Here is a 13,497-nt window from a genome sequence, read left to right as displayed (position 1 = left end):
GGTGCGGGAGCCCCCTGTCCCGCAAGCCAGCCGAGGGTCAGGGCGCTGGGGACAGGGTGTCCACCGGGTCCCTGGGAGTCTCTCCCTGGGCCTGGCTGGAGGTCCGGGAGCTGGGCCCGGTGCTGGAGCTCCGTTCCCGGGGTGCGGGAGCCCCCTGTCCCGCAAGCCAGCCGAGGGTCCGGGCGCTGGGGACAGGGTGTCCACCGGGTCCCTGGGAGTCTTTCCCCGGGCCTGGCTGGAGGTCCGGGAGCTGGGCCCGGTGCTGGAGCTCCGTTCCCGGGGTGCGGGAGCCCCCTGTCCCGCAAGCCAGCCGAGGGTCCGGTCGCTGGGGACAGGGGGTCCACCGGGGGCCCGGGGAGGCTGTCCCTGGCCTGGCTGGAGGTCCGGAAGCTGGGCCCGGGGTTGGAGCTCCGTCCCAGGGTGCGGCTCCGTCCCAGAGCCCGGGAGCCCCCCCGTCCTGCGAACCAGCTGAGGGTACGGGCGCTAGGGAAGAGAGGGTCCACCGGGGCCCGGGGAGGCTCTCCCCGGCCTGGCTGGGGGTTCGGAAGCTGGGCCCGGTGCTGGAGCTCCGTCCCAGGGTGCGGCTCCGTTCCCGGGGTGCGGGAGCCCCCTGTCCCGCAAGCCAGCCGAGGGTCAGGGCGCTGGGGACAGGGTGTCCACCGGGTCCCTGGGAGTCTCTCCCTGGGCCTGGCTGGAGGTCCGGGAGCTGGGCCCGGTGCTGGAGCTCCGTTCCCGGGGTGCGGGAGCCCCCTGTCCCGCAAGCCAGCCGAGGGTCTGGGCGCTGGGACCGGGTGTCCACCGGGGCCCGGGGAGGCTCTCCCCGGCCTGGCTGGGGGTCCGGAAGCTGGGCCCGGTGCTGGAGCTCCATCCTGGGGTACGGGAGCCCCCTGTCCCGCAAGCCAGCCGAGGGTCCGGGCGCTGGGGACGGGTGTGCACCGGGGCCCGGGGAGGCTCTCCCCGGCCTGGCTGGGGGTCCGGAAGCTGGTCCCGGGCCCGGTGCTGGAGCTCCGTTCCCGGGGTGCGGGAGCCCCCTGTCCCGCCAGCCAGCCGAGGGTCCGGGCGCTGGGGACAGGGTGTCCACCAGGGCCCGGGGAGGCTCTCCCTGGCCTGGCTGGGGTTCGGAAGCTGGGCCCGGGTCCGGGGCTTGTGCTCCGTCCCAGTGTCCCAGGGAGCGGGAGCCCCCCGTCCTGCAAGCCAGCCGAGGGTCCATGCGCTGGGGAAGGGTGTCCACCGGGGCCCAGGGAGTTTCTCCCCGGCCTGGCTAGGGTTCTGAAGCTGGGACCGGGCCCGGGGCTCTTGCACCGTCCGGCGGGCCCCGGGGTGCGTGAGCCACCCCCGTCCTGCAAGACAGCCGAGGGTCTAGGTGCTGGAGACAGGGGTCCACCGGGGCCCAGGGAGGCTCTCTCCGGCCTGGCTGCTATCAGAAGCAGGGACCGGGCCGGTGTGCAGGAGTGGCTGGCTTTATCTGCTACGCTGACGGAGCGTAGTTTTCTGCCCACCCCTAGTCACGAGGCCGGAGCCCACGATTTTAAAAAAATGAGCTATGCCACTTGTGGAAGAGGCATTAAAGATAGTCTGTATCAAGGTCCCAAAATGAAGGGGAAGATCAGTATTCAAATGTGCTTGCACCTCAGTGCGCGTGTTTGCTACGTGAAGGACAAATGTTTCCTGGGACGAAGTCAAAGCGACCTCTTTCTGAGACAATAGAGCCCTTATTCTGCTCATCTTATTGAACTCTGCTTTCAAGGTTGGAATTGAAGGCCATATGGAGACATCCAGCCGGCCATGCGGGGGTGGGAAAAGGACGTTATTACAGCAAACCACCCTCTGTGATACAGTCACGATGTAGGGAATTCCCACCAGCATCCCACAGCATGCTTCATTATTTAACAGCAAATAACTACCGTTAGCAAGCAGCGTAAAAGACGGGGTTATAACAGGGACAGGGATCCCTTTCAGGACGCAAGCTAAATTAGGGGCCTGTACATTATATGCACCATGCAATTGAATGTGCCTACACACAACAGAGTGATCCGGTGCAGAAGTGCACTCTTCACCTTTCAAGTAAACCTCCTTGCCGTCCCTCACACATCTGTATGTGAAAGGGAGCGACCAGACTTCATGTAAGAAGGCAGTACCCAACTCTTCGTACCTGCCCAAGGCATAATGTTGCATGCACAAACTAAACTTGAACAAGGAAAACGGTAGAGTGATCAACCCATGTACAAGCCACACGACCGAATTCATTTCGGCAGCAAAGAAAGGCAAAGGTTCTAACTTTTCAATGTGCAGCAATGAATATGTAGCATTCTTCATGGACATGAATTGCTGTTTCGCAGTCAAATTAAAGGGAAGGAATAAAGATGAAGTATTCATGTAATCCCAAGGGACTTTCACTGCCTTCAATGTTTGCAATGTCCATGCAAACTGCATAATAGAGCGCAATTGGTTCTGACCATGATACAATACAGATAAATCATCCTGCACAATGTCTACTACTGATGAAACAATGTTATCTAAAGTATAGATTCTGGAAGACAGGGTGTTAATGCTATTATCTATAACAGCCAGCACTTTTTCCATATTGGCCTGATCAATAGCACGCAATCTGGAAGCAGCCTCAATGTGTGACAACTTCCAAACTTCGTTATAAACAGCATACACCCATCGCTTGGGTCTGCCAACAGCAGGACCCTTAACAAAATCATTCAAATCTATTTTGTCATTTAATCGCGCTAAATGGAGCTTAACAGACGATAAAGTGGAATGTTGCAGCCAAGACTGGCATAATTTCCCTACTGAGTAGGTAGTTACAGTGTGAGAGGATTCAAAACGGGGGTCCACACGAACCTGTGTATACCCCTGCTTCAAATCCAGAAACCTATGTTGACAAGAGTCCGCACTCGTTTGCCACACCAACCACCCCTTCGGGTCCAATGTAGAAATATTGAAGGAAGTGTTGGAAACCTGTTTCTGCAACATATCAAGGGATAGACCCGTATGATTACCCCAATTTGGATAAGCACCCAGATCCGGCATGGAGGGAGAATTGAATTTTTTAGTGGTAGCCAATCCAAAACAGGTCGTCTGAAAAATGGAGGAATTTAAAAATAACATATGATTCGGTATGAGACAGGCACGATGCAAAGCCTCTGTTTCCTGTACTTGCCATCGTTTGGAACCCCAAACCGATTTAAGATCGACTGTAGCTTTCCACAGATCATACCCGCCAATTTCCAACTCGTCCATAAAGGACTTGGAATACAATAATTTGGTGTGTGTCAGTCTAATTTTAGAAGCAGCCTCAGGCGCAACCTTAAAATAAAAGGACCCTGGATGGGCTGCACTAAAATCAGAAAAATAAGTGAACTTCTCCACTAGCGTGGTAGAACTGCCCATCCTAGGGGCGGGGCAGTGTTCCCATTGTGTAAAATTTACAAAATTTCTAAACGTATTTGCCTTGTGCAGGAAATGTGTGCCATAATGTTGATAAAAAAATTGTTCATCATAATTAGCAGTATCTAAATACAAATCCTCAGCATCAAAAGCAGCATAATATTTCAAATCAGAAAACAGTGCTTCTATGGCTTGAACATCCCAATCATCTGAGTGAATGTTCTGTTTAACGACATCACCCATAGAAACACAAAATACATTTGGCACATTAATCACTTCAGTGGGGCCATGAATTTGAAATTTAACAGCATCCCAAGTGATCCTATCACGTACAGGCCAGGCAGTAATGTTCACAAAAGTCTGGTCCCTCTTCATTACGTGTGATGAGGAGTGGGGGGCCAAAATTTCATTAATTAGTCGAATCGTAGAACGTTCATTCAGGTAGTGTCCATTGATAAGTCTAAAAAACACTACCACAAAGCCAATGGACATAAACAAAAAAACACATATGAGCACCAGCCAAATGTAAGTCCAAGGGGGTATCAAAAAATGTCTCTTGAACCAAGCCACAAAAATCGAAACCTTGGACGGGGCAATGGAAGTCACTGAACGAGAATCAAAAGAGTCTTGTCAGAGGGCAACTGTGGTAGATTGTAAAACAGGCAAGGTAACATCCGCAGGATAAACATACTCAACTTCTTCAAGCACGCCACTAGGTGTTTGTGACAACAAGGGACCAGTAACGGCATGCATCTCGATGGCAACATCAGGCACTACGTCAGAAGCTCGGGCCACAACAGAATTTCTCAGCATCGAAGGGCATGAAACTGCCGGAGTCATACTAAGAAGAATCGCCCACTCGTTGTAGTTTGACATTGTCAATCGAAATGTACCTGTTATCCTTTCGACCAGGAAGAGGCGGTAAAATGACAGTTCTTGTACCCTGCACTCCAAGCACTGGAACCGGTGCACGATATGAGGGGCCGAACTCCTTCTTGTTCTCCACCTTCTCACGGACCAGATCACCAACTCGGGGCAGCCAGCCGACTACCGGAATCTGAACTTCAGCTTCAGATGAGGAGGGTACGTGTTCCTTCGCTAGACTGTTTCTGGCTTCTTGTAGAGTCTGCAATACAGCACAGTGTTCATCTACGTCAAAGGGTGCGGCTGACGCCGCCATGTCTAGACCATCAAGGTCTGGAACAAACATTCGAACACCAAAGAGCATCATGTATGGGGTCCGCTCACCCAGAGACCTTCTAGGGAGATTATTAAGTGCACGTTGCACGTCATACAAGTGGGCAAGCCAGTTCCGACCAGTACCCAAAACTCTGGCTGTCAAAGATTGCTTTAAGTCACGGTTCATTCGCTCAACTACACTATTGCCCTCAGGCCGGTACGGAGACGAAAATTTGACTTGGACCCCCAAGTTTCTCATGGCCTCTTTGTACGCCTTAGAGGCGAACGCCGGGCCCTGATCAGAATCAAAGGTACCACACGCAAAACTTCCAACAAAGACACGCAAATCCTTAATGACAGTGCGAGAATCAGCACTCCTTTGTGGCCATACCCACAGAAAACGTGTGCACGAATCCACTGCAACCAAGATGTATTTGAAAGCAGTATCAGAGGTAAAAGGACCGCAGTGATCTAAATAAACACAACCCAATGGTTTACTAGATATGTACAATTGAGTTTGTGGTGGGCGTGCCGCAGAAGAAGGTTTAATCTGCTGGCAAATATCACAATTAAGAACATAAGCCCTGGCTTGTTTGTACAAACCGCACCACCAGTAACGTTGTTGTAACAAAGATATAGTAGCCGCAACGCCGGCATGCGCGGACGCCATGCCCTCGTGGGCCGCTAATATCAAAGAAGGTCTGCAGTCCGCGTTGGGAATCAATCTGTCACCAACGTCATTAATCCTCACTAATGGGACTTTATCAGGACTTAAGCGATAATGGTAACGAGCAGGGAAACCTTTCGGTGGCTTCGTGCCCTGCTCTGTAGCAGCAATAGCTGCAAAGATGTCATCATCGTTCTTACTTTTGGATCTTGTAACTGCTGCTACTAGGTTTGTTGCCACTGCTGTTTTTGCTGCCTCGTCAGCTAAGCTGTTGCCGACAGCATGGACACCAACGCATTGGTGACCAAGAGTGTGAATTACATTCACGAGAGGCAGACTGTCTTTAAGATCTGCCACTCGAACCCAAAGCAGTTTATGCTTTATAGTGTTACCTTTGGAATCATGGTAGTCATTCTGAGACCAAAAATGTAGATTGTCGTTGTAAGATTGAACACAATAAAAGGAGTCACTCACTATAAGTGTAGTGACTCGGGGATCAGCAAACTCCAGTGCGAGCACCAGGGCACGTAGCTCCGCCAACTGAGCGGTACAATCACCCAATGACTGCATGTGCACTACATCGGACATGAATTCACCATTCACGAAAGTACCAACTACAATTGCGCAAGCCGCTGAATAGGCGTGCTTTGATCCAGTTGCGGGTTGCGCAGACCCGTCAGTGTATATGACACAATGGTAATCCTCGAGCGGGCGCAAGGACAGAGGAGCTGGATGAACAAATTCATACTGCAAAAACTCCTGAGTCTGAAGTGCCGCGTCAAATATAAAAGTGACGTCCGGCGAGGTCAAGGAAGTGGCCCATTGTATCCACCTTGGATGCAAAGCTTTAGAATTCGGTACACTTGCTTTCGTCACCGCCTCTAGGGCGGGATAGGGTGTTATCACCAACATGCATTTCCATTGTGACAGCGCTCGTTCTTTCAGAATCGCCATCTGTACTGCTGTCAGAACTTTCTCGACAGCGGAAAAACGCAGTTCAGCTGAAGTGTACAAGTGAGATTTGTAAGCAATGGGGACGGTGTCGCCCTCATTGGACGTTAAGTATGTGAAACCAACTGCGCCGGGCACTATTCTTATGACCAGGTTAGTGTGGTTATCACGTGTCAGTAAGTACTTAGAAGCAAGAAGATCAGCTTGCAATAACTGCAATATAGCTGAATGCTCAGGCAGCCAACAGGATTTGGAAAAAGTAGGTTGTACCAAGGCGTAAAGCGGCTTGATACCCTGGGCATAATCCGGGATATAAGTTTGACCGAAATTCACAAAATCCAGCAGGGATTGCAATTTCTTCAGTGAAGTAGGAGCACGGAGGCATGCGCACTTTTCCAGAAAGTGCGGAGCCAATCCTCGACCTTCATTGTTGAGTTCGTACCCCAAGAACAACACTGTATACTCCGCTATGTGCGACTTCGCAAAATTGAATTTGTAACCGAAGTCTGCAAACAAAACAATAATGCGATCAACGCGCCGAAGATGCGGGTCTAACTCGTCATCCGTGAGATAAATGTCATCCACGTACGAGTACACATCTGGGTCTAAACCCTCTAAGAGGGAGACCACGCGAGCGGCAAAGACTCCCGGGCTGTTTTTATAGCCCATTGGCAATCTTTTGAACTGTTTTTGTTTGCCACCAGAGGTGAACGCCGTCCACTCACTACTAAGAGAGGACAGGTTATGGCTGTAGAAGCCATTGGAAATGTCAAGTGTGGTTTTAAACCTTTTTCTCACGAGACTATCGACGAGAGCCGAACTGTGGGTGTCCTGTACTGCACAGGTCCGGCAATGAGAGTTAAGGTGCCGGTAATCCAAAACTAGGCGGTACGACCCGTCAGGCTTCGTCACAGTAAACAAGGGATAATTCATAGGTGACACACATGTTTCGATTACTCCCTGATATTCCAATTGTTCAAGGAAAGATGCTACGTGAGATCTAGCTTCACGACGCATGGGGTATTGGGCTTGTGGCTGGGGCGTAGTCCGTAACGGAATCTCATGGCCGGGGGAAAATTTATCCCAGCCCACCTGAGTCCGATATAACGCAGGCGCTTGCACCTGAGCCGATTCCCCGGCATATTTATCAGCTAGGACCTTAGGCACAGTGTGCGCAAAGGAAGGGAGGATTACCTCCTCCCCTCTAGGAGCAGCCAAAACGAAAGCCGGGGGCCAATCTGCCTCCGCCAACAAAATATCATAGGTAGTGGTCAGATTATCCCCCAAAAAACCTTGAATTGTACGTTGTATGTCACCTTCAATGTGAAGAACTATATTATATAGTCTATCAGGGGGAGACACACGAGTGTCAGCAGTTTCAATATTCACGAATATATCAGTTGCTGTCGCCACCAAATATGGACGCAGTGCTTGTCGCACTACTGTAACTTCCGCCGCGCTGTCCAGCAGCGTTAGCGCCCATGTTAGGTTCTGAAGTTGCGTCCGTACCATCTGAGGCATACCTCGCCGTCAGAGCAGCAACTTTCTTCTTCTGAAATGGGGATCTTTGACGTGCAGAGTCTTCCTGCTTGCCTTTGCCGTCAGTCTGTCGGGATTGCTCACGTGCTTGCGGTGCACCCCGACTTTTCCCAGCGCCTCCGCCACCGGATTGTGAAGCCGATGTTTCCTGTGAAGAACGAGGAGAGCGTTGTTCAGAAACCTGAAATCTATCAGGTGACTTAATAGTAGCACGATCGCGCAAATCATAAGTGCGGTCACTACTTGACTGAAGAGGAGAGGCAGGACGGGACCCCTGTTTCTGTTGCTGTTTTTCCAGTTTTTTCACCCTCCAACTTTGTTTAGGAAAGTTAGGGCGCTCGTCCTTACCAGACGAATTTGCCTTTGTCTGCTGAGAATCAGGATTTTTCACAGTTGGCTTAACTCCTAAAGCGCTACGACCAACCTGTTTATAGGCCATCGCAATAATCTTTGCGAATTCCCTCGGCTTGTCGTCTTCGTCCACTGCGTCTAATTTATTAAGCACCTGGAACTGCATAGCATCCCCTTTGAGGTTGCCCAATATCATGGTAGCAACCACATCAAAGACACCGACAAGCCGCATACCTAATTCAATGGCAGCCTCCGCACCATGATTCTCCTGAACACGTTTTATAACGGAGGGCAGTAGCGAGAGAGACGGAGTGCCATAGCACTTCGAGTATGTCGCTGCAAAGACCTTACCCCAGTTTTCACAATCTGCCATATCTGGGACTATCAGGCACATGCATCAAGCACAAAACCGGTCGCAAACGGGCAGATTATCAGAATCTGCCCCTTTGCGACCGGTATTTTTGCTTTTGGGATGCATCATCCCAAATGCAAAAATCGCTATTTAAGGAATCTCAAAATAGCGATTCCTTAAATAGCGATTGCATTTAAGGAATCCCTAATTGAGATTCCTTAAATGCAATGCATTACAGATTTTAAAATAGCGATTTCGCTATTGGCGTGAGCAAATTACCATGAAGCTGGACTTCATGGTAATTTGCTAAAACTTAGAAAAATGCACTTATTTGCATTTTCTAAGTTTCATGTTGCGCACGCACATGCCCTTAGAGCATGTGTGTATGCAACATATGTGCAGAGTTAACATACATGGGTGCAATAGGGTGTCATTTTGACACCCTTGCACCATCGAAATTGCGGGAGCAATTTGCGAGTACCTACTGGTACTCGCAAATTGCTCCCGCAATCTCCAATTCACTCCTATGGGCCTGGAGGCCCAAAGGAATGAATGGGAAGACATTCCTTAATTGCGACTCGCAATTTGCTAGTCGCAATTAAGGAATTTGTGGTAATCGCTATTTCTTTAGCGATTCCTACATGCATAGGGTTTTGCTATTCCTTAATTGCGATTCCTTAATAATCGCAATTAAGGAATCGCAAAACCCTATGATGATGCATGTGCCTGTAAGTCTTTAGGCAAAGCAATGGTAAGGATCCTGTGCTTCTCCACAGGAGATGTACGCGGATAAACCGCTTCTATTTGATCAAATTTCTCAGCAAGCCAATAAGGGAAATCATCCCTATTCAGGGGTCACTTGCCTACCACCGAATTGACCATAACAGGACTAATAACCACCGCGTGGTGGTCCGTCGGTTGTCCCGCAACAGCAGTAGCAACCACCTGCACGTTGCGTGACACGTACTGCACTAAAGCCCTATGTACTGTAATCAGGGCAGTGTGCAGAACGCGCAACTCAGCCACCGCTACCTGCAGGTAACGGGGATGAGGCGTAAATCCGGCTAACACCGGCCACGTGGCCCCTGGGATTGACAAAGGGCCCGTTCTCGCCGGTGTTACCGCATGGGGAAGGGCGCCATTAAACCAAATGTTATGCTGCCAAGCGGAAATAGGAATTTCTTGAGTCCTATATGGCGTATAGTTGGCTGGTAACGCCGTGTGAGTATAACTGTGGTACGTATCATCGTCATCACTTATCGCCGGGAAAGTAACCCAAGAGTAGAACAACTCAAACTGAAACAAAGCATCGGCACTCACTACAAAAATCACAGCCATACCATCGTCTGGCACCCCATAATTCGCCAAATGACGTTTCAGGGGTGCCCGGCTATAAGCCGGAATATCGACCGCCATTAGGACACTAACAGTAAATCTACAATATATCAGTAGCACTAGGGTTCAGATTAAATAACCTTTTTAATTATCAAGCTTGAATGAACCTATTTAGTCGAAACACAGGTAGGTTAAACCGTCACTCCCGTTATCCGGAAACCAGAGTGAGGGTGTTGTGGACTAATACAAGCACTACTAAGGCGTCTCAAATCAATAGACCAAACGTTAGGTGCGCCATGTTGCAGGGATTCTGCTTATGCGCAGAACTATGCGCAGGAACCCAGGCCCTCAGTGAATTGCGGTGTACCAAAAACTCACCTCAGAACCCAGAACCCCTATCCGGCCAGCATCAGTGTCCCATTCGTTATCCAAAATTTAGCTCGGCGGTCCCAATGTATAGGCAACCCAGAACAAGCGACTAAGTATATTTCTCAGGAATGGTGGGAATCAGAAACACCTTTTCGTAATTATTCTCGTACCAGTCCACAAAAGAATAAACAGAGACACGGGAAAAGTTTAAAGAGTTTATTTTATAAACCTCGTGTCCTAATATGCAGCAGTTTGGCTAACATTAGCAGACAAACGATTAAAATCAAAACCATCAGCATAGTTACAATACCATAGAAAATGAAAAGAGCAATCATACTAAAATGACAGTGGCTCTAGGCCACCTTCCTTTCTCTAACACACTAATAGTATTATTAGACTAATAAAAGGTCTCTAGGCTTGAATGGGGAACCCCATACCGTATAGATCAGCTCAGAGAGTTCACATCACAGGATCAGCTATGCTCTGCTCCTAGGAACTCTCTTCTTCAGAATGTGTTGAAAACATGTAGCACTGCAATATTAAAAGAATTCGACTTTCAGGTATTTGCAGCTGCGTGCGTGTGATGGCTAAACTAATGGGCCGATCAACCTGAACACAACAACATGCACCGTCTAGCGATTCAGACTGTTTCTGTTACACTGTGTACAGACCAAGGTCGCTATTCATTGTTCAAGATGTTAACAATCGACACTTCTCATGTGAAGCAAAGTCGAGTAAGCATTTGTCAATTCTAATAACATATGACTACAGTGTCGTGTGCAAAAGCAGCAAAAGCGGCAAGATGGCTTTCTAACATTAAACGCGGTTATGCTAACTTAGCGTTGTACATAGGTAGATAACGATCATCACTACACCCCTACACTCCCCGAACACCACTGCAATGCTCTAAACCCTGAAACAGCAGCCACAGCACCATCGCCTACACTGCCCGAACACTGCTGCACTGCCCTAAACCCTGAAACACCAGCCCCAGCACGACCCCCTACTCTGCACAAACACCGCTGCTCTGCCTTAAACCCTGAAACAGCTGCCCCAGCACGACTCCCTACACTACCCGAACACTGCTGCACTGCCCTAAACCCTGAAACACCAGCCCTTGCATGACCCCATACACTGCCTGAACACCACTGCACTGCCCTAAACCCTGAAACACCACTCCCCTGCACAACGCCCTACACTGCCCGAAAACCAGCGCACTGCTCTAAACCCTGGAACACCACCACCCACACAAAACCCTACACCGCCTGAACAACACTGCACTGCCCTAAATACTAAACACCACCCCCGCACGACCCCCTACACTGCCCGAACACCACTGCACTGCCCTAAACAATGAGACGCCAGCCCCAGCACAACACCCTATACTGACCGAACACCACTTCTATGCCCTAAACCCTGAAACACCAGCCCCTGCATGACCCCCTACACTTCCCGAACACCACTGCACTGCCCTAAACCCTGAAACACCACCCCAGCATGACCCACTACACTGCCCGAACACAAATGCACTGCCCTAAACCCTGAAACACCAGCCCAAGCACGACCCCATACACTGACCGAACAGTACTGCACTGCCCTAAACCCTGAAACAACAGCCCCAGCAAGACCCCCTACACTGCCCGAACACCACTGCACTGCCCCAAACCCTGAAACACCAGCCTCACCACCACCGCCTACACTGCCCGAACACCACTGCACTGCCCTAAACCCTGAAACACCACCCCAGCACGACCCCCTACACTGCCCGAACACAACTGCACTGACCTAAACCCTGAAACACCAGCCCAAGCACGACCCCATACACTGACCGAACAGTACTGCACCACTGCCCTCAACCCTGAAATACCAGCCTCAGCAAGACCCCTACACTGCCCGAACACCACTGCACTGCCCTAAACCCTTAAACACCAGCCTCACCACCACCGCCTACACTGCCCGAACACCACTGCACTGCCCTAAACCCTGAAACACCAGCCCCAGCACGACCCCCTACACTTCCCAAACACAACTGCACTGCCCTAAACCCTGAAACACCACCCTCAGCAAGACCCCCTACACTGCCCGAACACCACTGCCCTAAACCCTGAAACTCCAGCCCCTGCACGACCTACAACACTGCCCAAACACCACTGCACTGCCCTAAACCCTGAAACACCAACCCCTGCAGGACCCCCTGAACTGCCCGAACACCACTGCACTGCCCTACACCCTGAAACACCAGCCCCAGCACCTCCCCCTACACTGCCCGAACACCACTGCACTGCTCAAAACCCTAATACACCAGCCCCAGCACGACCCCCTACAATGTCCGAACACCGCTGCACTTCCCTAAACCCTGAAACACCAGCCCCAGCACGACCCCCTACATTGCCCGAACACCACTGCACTGCCCTAAACCCTGAAACACCATCCCCAGAACGACCCCCTACACTGCCCGAACACCACTGCACTGCCCTAAACAATGAAACACCAGCCCCAGCACGACCCCCTACACTGCCTGAACACCACTGCACTTCCCTAGACCCTGAAACACCACCCCCTGCATGTATCCCTTCACTGCCCTAACACCACTGCACTGCCCAAAACCCTAAAACACCAGCCCCAGCACAAACCCCTATACTGACCGAACACCACTGCACTGCCTTAAACCCTGAAACATCACCACCAGCAAGACACCCTACACTGCCCGAACACCTCTGCCCTAAACCCTGAAATACCAGCCACAGCACGTCCCCCTACACTGCCCAAACACCACTGCTCTGCACTAAACCCTGAAACACCACCCCCTGCAGGACCCCTGCACTGCCGAAACACCACGACACTGCCCTATACCCTGAAACACCAGCCCCAGCACCACCCCCTACACTGCCTGAACACCACTGCACTGCTCTAAACCCTGAAACACCAGCCCCAGCACGACCCCCTACACTGCCCAAACACTGCAGCACTGCCCTACACCCTGAAACACCAGCCCCAGCACGACCCCCTACACTGCCCGAACATTGCTGCACTGCCTTAAACCCTGAAACACCAGCCCCAGCACGACTCCCTACACTGCCCGAAAACCACTGCTTTCACCTAAAGCCGGAAACATCACCCCCTGCACGAACCACTACACTGCCAAAACACCACTGCACTGCACTAAACCCTGAAACACAACCCCCCTGCATGACCCCCTACACTGCCCGAACTCCACAGCTCTGCCCTAAACCCTGAACCACCACTCCCCTGCACGACCCTCTACACCGCCCGAACACCACTGCACTGCCCTAAACCCTGAAACACCATCCCCAGAACGACCCCCTACACTGCCCGAACACCACTGCACTGCCCTAAA

Source organism: Triturus cristatus, chromosome 1_1 (assembly GCF_964204655.1).
Source record: "Triturus cristatus chromosome 1_1, aTriCri1.1, whole genome shotgun sequence".
Classification (NCBI taxonomy): domain Eukaryota; kingdom Metazoa; phylum Chordata; class Amphibia; order Caudata; family Salamandridae; genus Triturus; species Triturus cristatus.
Note: the sequence above shows the minus strand (reverse complement) of the source record.